This window comes from Suncus etruscus, chromosome 14 (assembly GCF_024139225.1).
Source record: "Suncus etruscus isolate mSunEtr1 chromosome 14, mSunEtr1.pri.cur, whole genome shotgun sequence".
Taxonomy (NCBI): domain Eukaryota; kingdom Metazoa; phylum Chordata; class Mammalia; order Eulipotyphla; family Soricidae; genus Suncus; species Suncus etruscus.
Window position 1 is genome coordinate 553,357 of NC_064861.1, and position 12,580 is coordinate 565,936.

The window sequence follows — 12,580 nt, forward strand, 5'->3', positions numbered from 1 at the left end:
TAGATTTACGGATGTTAAACCATCCTTGCATTCCTGGGATGAAACCTACTTGATCATAGTGGATGATCTTCTTAATGAGGCATTGAATCCTATTTGCCAGGATTTTGTTGAGGATCTTTGCATCTGCATTCATCAGCGATATTGGTCTGTAATTTTATTTTTTTGTAGCATCTCTGTCTGTTATAGGTATCAAGGTGATGTTGGCTTCATAAAAGCTATTTGGAAGTGTTTCTGTTTGTTCAATTTCATGAAAGAGTCTTGCCAGTATTGGTAGTAGTTCCTCTTGGAATGTTTGAAAGAATTCATTAGTGAATCCATCTGGGCCTGGGCTTTTGTTTTTTCGGCAGACATTTGATTACCGTTTTAATTTCATCAATGGTGATAGGGGTGTTTAGATATGCTACATCCTCTTCCTTCAACTGTGGAAGATAATAAGAGTCCAAGAATTTACCCATTTCTTCCAGGTTCTCATTTTTAGTGGCGTAGAGTTTCTCAAAGTAGTTTCTGATTACTCTTTGAATATTTGTCATATCAGTAGTGATCTCTCCTTTTTCATTCCTAATACGAATTATCCTGTTTCTCTCTCTCTCTTTCTTTATTAGGTTTGCAGGTAGTCTATCAATCTTGTTTATTTTTTCAAAGAACCAACTTCTGCTTTCGTTGATCTTTCGGATTGTGTTTTGGGTTTCTACTTCATTGATTTCTGCTCTCAGCTTTGTTATTTCCTTCTGTCTTCCTATTTCTGGGTCCTTTTGTTGAGAACTTTCTAGTTCTATTAGCCGTGTCATTAAGCTACTCAGGTAAGCTCCTTCTTCCTTCCTGATGTGTGCTTGCAAAGCTATAAATTTTCCTCTCAGTACTGCTTTTGCTGTGTCCCATAAGTTCTAATAGTTTGTGTCTTTATTGTCATTTGTTTCCAGGAACATTTTGATTTCCTCCTTGATTTCATCTCGGACCCACTGGTTATTGAGTATGAGGCTGTTTAACTTCCAGATGTTAAGGTTTTTCTACTGAGTCCCTTTGGAATTCACAAATAATTTCAGAGTCTTATGGTCAGCGAAGGTAGTCTACAAAATTTCTATCCTCTTGATATTATGTAGGTATGTTTTATGTGCCAGCATGTAGTCTATCCTGGAGAATGTCCCATGTACATTGGAGAAGAATGTGTATCCAGGTTTCTGGGGATGGAGTGTCCTATATATATCCACTAGGCCTCTTTCTTCCATTTCTCTCCTCAGGTCTAGTATATTCTTGTTGGGTTTTAGTCTGGTTGACCTATCCAGTGTTGTCAATGCCGCGTTAAGGTCCCCCACAATTATTGTGTTGTTATTGATATTATTTTTCAGATTTGTCAACAGTTGTATTAAATATTTTACTGGCCCCTTATTCGGTGCATATATGTTTAGGAGAGTTATTTCTTCCTGCTCTACATACCCCTTTATTAATATAAAATGTCCATCTTTGTCCCTTACAATCTTCCTGAGTATAAAGTTTGCATTATCTGATATTTGTATGGCCACTCCAGCTTTTTTATGGGTGTTGTTTGCTTGGATAATTTTTATACAGCCTTTTATTTTGATCTATGTTTGTTTTGACTATTCAGTTGTGTTTCTTGTAGGCAGCAGAAGGTTGGATTAAGTTTTTTGATCCATTTAGCCACTCTGTGTCTCTTGACTGGTGCATTTAGTCCATTGATGTTGAGAGAAAAAATTGTCCTGGGATTTAATGGCATCTTTATATCGAAATTTGGTGTGTCTTTTGGTTAGTCTTGTCTTAAATTAGGTCTTTCAGTTTTTCTCTTAAGACTGGTTTTGTGTCTGTAAAGTTTCTGAGGTGCTTTTTTTTGTGAAACCATGTATTCTTCCGTCAAACCGGAAAGTGAGTTTTGCTGTGTATAGTATTCTGGGTGAAGCATTCGTTTCATTCAGTCTTGTCACAATATCCCACCACTGCTTTCTGGCTTTGAGTGTTTCTGGTGACAGGTCTGCTGTAAATCTCAAGGATGCTTGCTTGAACGTAATTTCCCCTTTTGAACTTGCTGTTTTCAGAATTCTGTCTCTATCTGTGGGATTTGTCATTGTGACTAGGATGTGTCTTGGGGTGGTTTTTCTGGGGTCTCTTTTAGTTGGTACTCTTCGAGCATGCAGGATTTGATCACATATATTCTTTAGCTCTGGAAGTTTCTCTTTAATGATGTTCTTTACCGTTGATTCTTCCTGGAAATTTTCTTCCTGGGTCTCTGGGACTCCAATGATTCTTAAGTTGTTTCTGTTGATCTTAACATAGACTTCTATTTTCATCTGTTCCCATTCTTTGACTAATTTTTCCTTTGTCTGCTCATTTGCTTTAAGTTTTTTTCCAATCTCTCCTGTTGTATGGAATTGTTATGTATCTCATCTTCCACAGCACCAAGTCTATTCTCAGCTTCTGATTCCCTGTCCCAGAGCTTAACCATTTTGTCATTCACTTCGTTTACTGACTTTTTCAGTCCTGTTAGTTGACATGTTATTTCCGTTTGGAGTTTTGTGATTTCTGTCTTCATATTTTCTTGGTTCTTATTAGTGTTCTGTTCAACTCGATCCATGGTTTCTTGGAGTTCTTTGAGCATCTTCCATATTGCTAGTCTAAAGTCCTTATCTGAGAGGTTGATTTGTTGGTTGGTCATTATCTGGTTATCAGAATTGTCATCTTCAGTCTCTATGTCTGATGCTGGCCTGCGTTGTTTCCCCATTGTCACACTTGTATTGTGGGTTTTTCTACATGTTGTGGTGGTATTCATTGGCTATATGATGCAGGCCGCACACTCCTCTGGCTCCGCCCTTTCTGGATGGGCTGACTTGCCTCTAAGGGAGGGGAATCCTCCGTGGATGAAGCCTCACACTGGATCCAATCTTAGGCCCGAGCATGCAACAGAGAAGACAGTCCGGAGAGAAATGCTTGCTTCTGTGATATAGCACAGTTCTTAGTGTGATTTTTTTCTTCTTGTTGCGATGGTGTTTTTTTCTTAGAAACATTGCACGGCCGCGTTGGGAAGTGATGCGGCTGTGCTCTGCTGGAGACTCTTTTGCCCCACTCCCAAGAGTTTTACTCAAGAGGACAGTAGACAGACATTTACAGGTGGCACTCACAGGTTTTCACAGTTGGGCCTCACTGGGCAGGCGTAGATTCGTGGATTTTCCCCGCCTGATGTCCCAAACAGGTGACCTGGCGTCTGCAAAAGCCTGCCAGTTTTTATGTTCTCGAGTCCCGCCCTGAAAATGGCCTCTGGGAGAGCAAGTTTTCTGGAGCCTCTTTTGCCCCACTCCCAAGAGTTTCACGCAAGAGGACAGTAGACAGACATTTACAGGTAGCACTCACATGTTTTCACAGTTTGGCCCCACTGGGCAGGCGTAGATTCTTGGATTTTCCCCGCCTGATGTCCCAAACAGGGTACCCCTAAAGTTTATTTTTTAATAAAGATGCTATTTATAGTCACGTGGGGGACGTGAAAAATGTTTTCTTCCTAGGAGGGCATGACCGAAAATAATTGAGAAGCACTGCTAGCCATTCATCTTTTGAAGGGCATCTTGGTTGTTTCCAAAGTCTGGCTATTGTAAAAAAAAGCGCTACAATGAATATAGGTGTGAGGAAGGGATTTTTGAATTGTATTTTTGTATTCCGAGGGTATGTCCCTTAGAGTAGTATGGCTGGATCATAAGGGAGCTCAATTTTCATTATTTGAGGAATCTCCATATTTTTCATAAGGGCTGGACTAGACAGTATTCCCAGCAGCAGTGAAGAAGAGTTCCTTTCTCTCCACATCCCCGCCAGCACTGATTGTACTTGTTGTTGTGATGTGTGCCAGTCTCTGTGGTGTGAGATGGTACCTCATTGTTGTTTTGATTTGCATTTTCCTGATTGTTAGTGATGTGGAGCAGTTTTTCATGTGTCTTTTAGCCATTTGTATTTCTAGTTTTTTTTTTTTTTGGGGGGGGGCTACACCTGGCATTGCTCAGGGGTTACTCCTGGCAGGCACAGGGGACCATATGGGACACCGGGATTCGAATCAACCACCTTTGGTCCTGGATCGGCTGCTTGCAAGGCAAATGCCACTGTACTGTCTCTCCAGGCCCAGCCATTTGTATTTCCTCTTTGACAAAGTTTCTGTTCATTTCTTCTCCCTATTTTTTGACCAGAAAATGGAAAACCTTTGCTGGCTTTCATTATTTCTTTTTTCTCTCTCTGTCCCCCCCCCCTCTTTTTTTATGTCGCATTTCAACTGGGCCTGCTTTTTAACTGTAACCCATGGATCGATTGCATGAGTATATATGTTCACCATATCAATGGCTTCTAATGTTCGTCAGTAATGAATATAATATCAATTTCATGGTATAGTCTCCTCAGTCAGTGTTCATTACTATGTTACTTGGTTATTTAGACTTGAAAACTATGAATGTTCTTAAGAATTCTCCACATGCAACTTAAGCTTTGAAGCCTTTCTTCAATCTAGTTCACCGTTATCAAACATGATCAGCCTAAAAGAAAAAAAAAAGAGTGGGGAACCTTCTGCAGTAGACTTGCTAGCTTTAATTTCTTTTCTGTTTTTTTTTTCTTTATCCCTTCTCTTTAAGTGTTCTGTCCTATATCACCTGGGAAAGCTTTTCAAATGTAACCCACAAATCTAGCCACTGGCTGCTGATGTAGGTGCATGAGTGTATGTGAACGCCATACCAATGTCAGTTTAATATGCATCTGCAATAATGTAGATATATTGTCTACGTAGTATAGTGTTCTTCTCTCTATTATAGATGACCCTTTCCCCACTTTTTTTTTTCATGTACCACCTTACAAACTGTTTTCAAGCCCTTCATGTTATTTCTCCAGAACTCTCAGTTCTTAACTCTTTATGGAGCAAAGCATTTTCCCCAGCCAGCCAGATGCCAACCAGCTGCCAAAGTGAAAAGAAAGATTCTTAGCATGAGAAGAAACCGACAGTCTGCTGCTACTGATTTGCTCTTGATGGCTCCTCTTCCTTCACCTCCTTTCTCAGTGGACTTTTGCTTGTTACCAGATTTGACTCCTGAGGAACAATCCCCCCCCCCGCACCCCCCTCCCCCAGCTTGAGGACACTTCCTGACATGGGACTGTTGGGAGTCATTTTTCTTAGACTCCACAAAACCAAAACAAAGGCTGAAGCTGTGCCCCGGAACTTACCCCTTCCCTGCCTATTTCAAAAGATTTAAAGAGGATACATAAATTTCCTTTGAATATCTCTTTTAGATACACTCCTTTTGTAGGCATAACTGTTATCGAATATCTTCTTATGTAGTGGCAACTTATTTTCAGGATCCGTTCACTACGGAATACTAGTAGATAATTCTTTATTCAGATCTAGTTCATGTAAGCAAAAGGTTCCTGGAACTGTTTGTCTTGATACCTTGGCCCCCCACCTTTACTGGTAATACCTTGTGCCAATGTCCCATTTTGCATAGGTACATTAAAATGGGAAAGGTTAACATATGCAAACAAGTTCTTATCTAATAGAGATAGGAACACAACATTTTTTATACTGAAGTGGGACCTTACACCCTAAACACTTGATATAGTGATTTGGCTTAGACTCCAGCCAAGTCACTGATTGAGTGATTGCACATTGACCATTCACCCCTGAATCATGGATACCACCTACATCAGCACCAGGAACATAAATTCTACCAAGGAATGTCCCACTACTGCCATGGCATTGACTTACTCCAAAGACAGTTCTTATGTTACCCTGACAACCGGGTAATAGCTATAGTCTGCTCTTAGGGCAGGATTCTTTGCATTGCTAACTGATGGTGAGATGGAACCAGAAGCACGACACACCACCGCACTTCGACATGGGACCTATACAGAGACCAGGATCTATAACTACAGTTACCTGACAGCAACAACTGTGATGGTAAAAAGCTGATTACTGAGAATGACTATGGGGTGAACAACCTAGTATGCCTGGAGCCTTGAGTTGGTCTTATGCCAAAATACTTTGGGGGTAAAATCTCCTTATTTTTAGGCCAAAGGCCTTTCTTTCCAATTCCTTTCATATATTGCTACACCTATACAAACAACATCTGCCCCCCCACACCATTTTTTTTAATAATCTCCCATCTCTAAAGAAAAAAAAGGGGGCGCATACTAAACCTTCAGATATTGTAGTAACTTCATTGGTGATACAATAATTTTCACAAATATAAACTGCTAATGAACTTTCTCCCCTTCTTTTTCATCCCCTTTTTAAAATTTATCTATTTTCTTTTTTTTTGGGGTGGCCACACCCGGCAGTGCTCAGGGGTTACTGCTGGCTATTTGCTCAGAAATAGCTCCTGGCAGGCATGGGGGACCATATGGGACCCCGGGATTCGAACCAACCACGTTAGGTCCTGGATCGGCTGCTTGAAAGGCAAACACGACTGTGCTATCTCTCCAGGCCCATCTTTTTATTTTTTAAATAACTTTACTTTCTGTCATCTACGACCCCCGATGGGGACCCCCGACCTGCGGGGATATGGAGATGATGAGGGTTGCTAGTAATTCGTGGGTCTTCTCGAGCAGAGCCGATCTATGAAGCAAACTTGAGAGGTTAGAAAGAAGGAGGCTTAGAGAAAACTCACGCTGCTCAAAAGCGTTTATTGCAAGGGGTGGCCAGATTTTATAGGCAGTTGCATGGGGGGAAATTCAAACACACCAATCATCATTTCGGGCAAGGAATATTTCCAAATATGGCAGAGGCAAAGCGCGATTTGTTTTTCAGTATCTACCTAAGCCAGGGGAGGAGTTGGGATAAAGAGTTTGTGAGCCAACATTCCAACCTTATCAGTTACTTAAAAATGTTACAAGACAGGATCTAAAAACTTTGCTTAGCCAACAGGTCTAAAAGAAAGACAAATATCAAAAAGGGACACATTAATCTTTTGCTAGTTTTAACTGTTACAAAGACAGACTGTTCTGTTTACATTGCTTCCTCCTGGCTATGGGGTCAGGCTGCTCTGTGTAAATTTTAACTTTTGAGGTTAGCCATATCCTTTGTCATCAGGGCATGAGTGCCTCTTGTCATATAGGCAACAAGGTTAGGGGCTTCTGAGACACCATTTTGTTCTAGGCTCTTATCAGCTCCCCACAGTTCCCCCTTCTATATATAGTAAAAAATGAGCAAATGCTTGAGTGCCTGTCTTAGGTTACTAGGTGTGCTTCTAGTTCTGGACATGGTGAAAAAAGGTTCGAATCAGGTTTTGCCGGCAACGTTTAGGGGGCCATGTTTACTCCCAGAGTCTGGCACCAAGCTATCCCCGTCTTAAGCATCTCTACAAACCTGGAGCAGAGTGAACACGGGTGCTTGGCCAGGTACTCCTGAAAGCTCAGTGGTTGAAATGCAGATTTATCCACAACTTTGTGTCCTTCAAGGTTGTGCTGAGAGAGCTGCTGATAATGAACCTCTACAGAACGTTTGGTAGCCTCATAAACCTGGTTTTTAACAAAACTTGTGAGGCGACGGAATGCCCAGGAGCCAAAGGAAATAAGCAGTAAAAAGCCAATGAAAGGTCCTAATAGGCTATGCAGCAACGTAGATAGCCAGGGTGAAGTAGAAAACTAATTTTGGTACCAGGATTCGTCTTTTTCTCTCTGTCTTTTTCTTTCCTCTAGACTTTCTTCCACACGTCTAATGCTATCTTTAACTAAGCCAAGTTTATCTTTAAGGGGTAATAAATCAGTTTCTGCTCTGACAGTCAATTTAGGCATTAAAACAACCAAAACGCAGTAGTCCTTAGAATTAAGAAACAAATGTGAAACAATGTCTGGAGATAAACCAGTGGAACAGACAAAAAACGTCAAATTGGGTGCAATTATAAACTGAAAGGAGGAATTAACAACAAGAGTTTGATTACAAATTTCAATAAGGGGAATAGGGAGAAGCATATTGGGTCCCAAAAGGCAAAGTTCAATTCCCACCACTTGTTTCAAAGTGCCATGGCGTTGAGTCTCCATACCCCATCGCAGAAGGTTGGTATTGTTGGTGAAGTGAGGCAGTCCGAAGGCAGCAATTCCTTTATAGAATGGTGGGATGGGTGAATAGCAGATTCAACAGTGTTCATAGCTTGTGCTGGAGAGCGCCTGGGTGGAGGCGTTGACCATCTGCAGGATGAGGTCTGCGGTGGAAACCAGACCAACAGGTTTGATGGTTAATCTAGGCAATAACAAAGCTAAAACACAATGATGATAAGCAAGAAACATTTCAGTAACAATATGGGGAGAAAGTCCAGTGGAGCAAACAAAATAAGTGGAGTTGGGGGCTTCAATGAAGATGGAAGAGTTGTTAACCACAATGGTTTGATTGCAAATGTCTGATAGTTGGACAGGGGTGCGCATATATGGTCCGAGTAAGCAAAGTCCGACGCCCATGACCTGTTTTAAAGTTAAGGCGTGGTGCTGAACTTAAGCCATTAGAGATCAGCAGAGTTGTTCGTGGCAGTGGGCATGCTCTTTTGAGGTGGATGAAGACACAGGGGTGACAGGCTCTTTTGAGGTGGATGAAGACAGGACTGCCGGAGGTTGCAGGAGGTCTATAAGGAAACTGCTTGGCAGGAGGCAAAATGGTTACTTGGTTTTTTTTTTTTTTTTAACAATAAAATTTTCCATGAATTTAATTCTTCATATAAAAATAGGAATTTACTTAGTCTTCTGACCTTGGTTTACAGACAGAAGACACTAGCAATTTATTTTACACAAATTATTTTCGAATACCACGGGAATGCCTCCTGACTTCTGTCAGACTTCAGCATTCAAAAAATTTTATAATTAACAATTGCCAATTTTTGAAAAACTTTTGAACTGAACCTAAATGATTTTTCTTAAACTTCTTAGTTATTATCTTAAAGCTAGATTCTTTTCTCTCTAGCCACATATCCATATTTTTCTGGCCTTAACTTACATGTAGCAGGAAAGCTGGGTGATTGCAAAGTCCAAAAATTCTCCAGGGAAAATTTATCCCTGATGGCCATTGAGAAATCTGGGGTTTACCATCCCCTATACCTTCTGCCATGTTCTCAGAAGGACAAATCCACCTTAACACATAATTTTTAACACATGATTTTTAGTTGTAGGATGCCAGTCTGTCAGCTGCCAAATGACCAGACTAAGTTGTGAAAAAATTAATTGAAATCTCAAAAATGGATAAGACTTTGAAAATTGTATTTATCATAAAATGTAGAGATAATGAATAAGCAGACAAAACAAAAAAACACTAAACACTGCATTTTGTACTCGTGGCCACTTTCATTCATCACAACACACACATGAACAGACAAAAGGATCGATCCAAAACTTACATTAGAAAAATTGACCTGGGTAAAATTGGACAAGCTCTTTTAAATTTTTAGCCAGTGTGTTTGTAAGAAAAATTTTTTTTGTAGAAAGACGTTTTCAGTTTTTAGAAGTACTTAATGGAGTGGAACTTTGCTGAAAATAAAAGTTTTTAGGTTTAGATTTAGCACAAAATATATTTAAAACAATCCTAACTTGAATTTTAAAACATTAAGTAAAATGGTTAGTAAGCAGTTCAAAAAATTTTTAAGTAATATTGTTAATGAGCACTGTAGAAGGAGTCTCCACTTTGAAGAATGATATCTGCTGTAAATGAATGGTTTTCTTTTAAATTAGTTTCACAGTAGGATAGTAAGACAGCTGCAATAAAGTGTTAAAATTTTTATGATTAAACAAACACAAGAGCATGAACTATGATTATTAAAGGTATGAAAAACTGACTTTAAAAAACAAACAACTGTTCCTACTTTGAAGACTTCACGTGAATAATTTGTAAAAATATTATATACCAAATTATTAAAATGTTTAGATCATTATAAAATATAGTTAAAGACAACTGATGCATTTCCACACCTAGAGTTAAGACCAAAATTATATTTGATACTTGTTCTCAACCTGCTTACAAAATTTAGTTACTTTTATAATATTACTCATAAAATTAAATATATATTTTTTCATCAATACTAGATTTCTTCACTTTGACACAAATATACAGATTTGTATAATGTGCTGACTTTCTGAATACACTTAAAAGGATAGTTCTTTCAATGCAGAGGTAAAGATCAACCATTGCTGTAGCAGAGAATTAAAACCAAGGGTACTATAAAGCACACCTGGGTGTTCACTGTGCAATAAAATTAACTATGTTATTTAAAAAGGCTAACCACATCATTTTCCACATAATTTTTTAAATACCTTAAAAATCAAAATAAATTTTCTAACAGAAATATAAAAGACTCAAATTTTAATACTTGTGTGTCCGCTTGAATTTTAAAACACCAAAGGTTTTTCTTTTACGATAATCTGTTATTACAAGTCAAGTGACAGAATTATGACCTTGCTCTAAAATTTCTGAGAGGCATGAACAAAGGGAGTTTATTGCTCTTATCTCTCTGTTGCTTTTTCTCCCTAGAGAATATTTTAACCCTTCAGACCTGAATTTAGAAGGTTTTCTAATTTCCAATGTTTTAATAATTACTTTACAACACCCAATGCACAAAACTTAATTACACAAATGCTTTTAGAAAAGGCACACTTATGCCGCATAATTTAATTCACAAACTTCACAATTATTTGAGGCCTTCTATGAGACACAACAAAATTCTGACAATAATTCTCACTATAAATTCCACATGAACAGTTTTTGAATCTTTTTAATTTTATCCCCACCACTCTCTGCCATATTTAGCAGAGCAATCAAACTTAAAACCACAAAGACACACACAGGCTAGCACTATTTCTGCTGAACTTAAGCCAAATTTTACCAACTTTAAGAGAGAAGTGATATTTTTTCTCCAAAATTTTTGTCTGCATTTTGACTACACAGAAACTTACTGTCTCAAATACAGGTATAGAATATGCCACATATACACTACCTCTGCATTGATTAAAGGGCTTATTATAACATTTTTGAACACTTTTAAAACCTCATAATTTTACCAACTGTGGTTTTTATCTTAGAAAAACATTTTAGGGCTGCATTCCTACCCTAAGGGATGGTGGGGGGGGGGGTTTGGATCTTCCTCTTCAGGCTCGGGGCCGAAGAGAGGAAACAAATCTGGGAGCTGTATCAGTGGCTTGAAGCCCGGCAATTTGCTGTTTGAGATCTTAGATTTCTTTGAGTTTTTGTAATTGCATCTGCAGCTCAAGTTTCTGTTTATCTAGAGTATCGCTAGCGGTTTGTTGCCCTGTGATTTTGGGGGACGCGTGAAACAAGGAGGAATTATAAGGAGGGGGCCCAGAGGCTAAGGTGAGGTCTCGTCTATGGTAAGCGGCAGCCTCATCCTCAAGCTCCTGGGCGTCCCCAGGATCAAGGGGCTCTTCAGGGGGAGCTGAGGTGACAGCTCGAAGGGAGGGGTAAATGCTGGTAGCCAGAGAGCGCATCTTATCAGTAAAAGAAGAGGGTCGGGGGGGGGGGGATAAGGAGATGTTTGAGTCTCTGTAGAGACTTTGGTGATATCAGAGTCAGTCAGGGAGGGATCCTCTTTAAAAAGATCAACAAAAGAACTGGCTCGAGAGCCGGCACAAGAGCCGGCACGAGAGCACTCACGGGAGGCAATTTTTTTTTTTTTTTTTTTTTTTTGGTTTTTGGGCCACACCCTGTGACGCTCAGGGGTTGCTCCTGGCTATGCGCTCAGAAGTTGCTCCTGGCTTCTTGGGGGACCATATGGGACGCCGGGGGATCGAACCGCAGTCCATCCTAGGCTAGCGCAGGCAAGGCAGGCACCTTACCTCCAGCGCCACCGCCCGGCCCCCGGGAGGCAATTTTTAAGTGCTCCTGTGCATCTTTGAAAATTTGTTCATTTCTGGGATTTCCTTCAGTGTTGACTATGACGGATTTTAAAAGATTCCAGTACTGTTGCACAACTTTTCTCTCTGCTTCACTGCCACGGGTGTTAAAGTGGTCAGTGAATTCAGCCCCAACTTGGTCCCAGGTGCTACGGACTATTTTCGGACAAGTTTTAACAAACCAAGGGCAAACATCATGTACAAAAAGCAAAAATTTTACTAGGTCCTTTTTCTTAACCTCTATATTTCTATCTCTTAGTTCCTATTGAATTTTCTTAATAAATTTAGCTTCTTTGCTGATAGTAGTCCCCATGACTGAGGGACGAATGGGACAGCGGTGTTCACCTTGGTATTAGACTAACCCTACTCAGCGCCACCTTGATGGAGCTTACCTGACGTCTTATGAGCAGGCTCCGGACTCGTCACCTCTGCCATCCGATCGGTGGTCTGTAACTCGAGCCCTGCATTGGGCGCCACTTGCGACCCCTGATGGGGACCCCTGACCCGCGGGGATATGGAGATGATGAGGGTCGCTAGTAATTCGTGGGTCTTCTCGAGCAGAGCCGATCTATGAAGCAAACTTGAGAGGTTAGAAAGAAGGAAGCTTAAGACAACTCACACTGCTCAAAAGCATTTATTGCAAGGGATGGCCAGCTTTTATAGGCAGTTGCATGGGGGAAATTCAAACACACCAATCATCATTTCGGGCAAGGAATATTTCCAAATATGGCAG

The 12,580-nt window shown here is 40.1% G+C and overlaps 1 protein-coding gene and 1 non-coding gene across 3 annotated transcripts in view; one reads left to right on the plus strand and one right to left on the minus strand.

The window, feature by feature from the left end:
• The window catches only part of JAKMIP2 (janus kinase and microtubule interacting protein 2), a 230,115-nt gene that overhangs the window by 56,910 nt on the left and 160,625 nt on the right, over positions 1 to 12,580 (plus strand). The window lies entirely within an intron of this gene.
• Positions 10,062 to 10,191, minus strand: LOC126029340 (small nucleolar RNA SNORA22). The gene has a single exon (XR_007502954.1). It is a non-coding gene; the product is annotated as a small nucleolar RNA SNORA22 (small nucleolar RNA).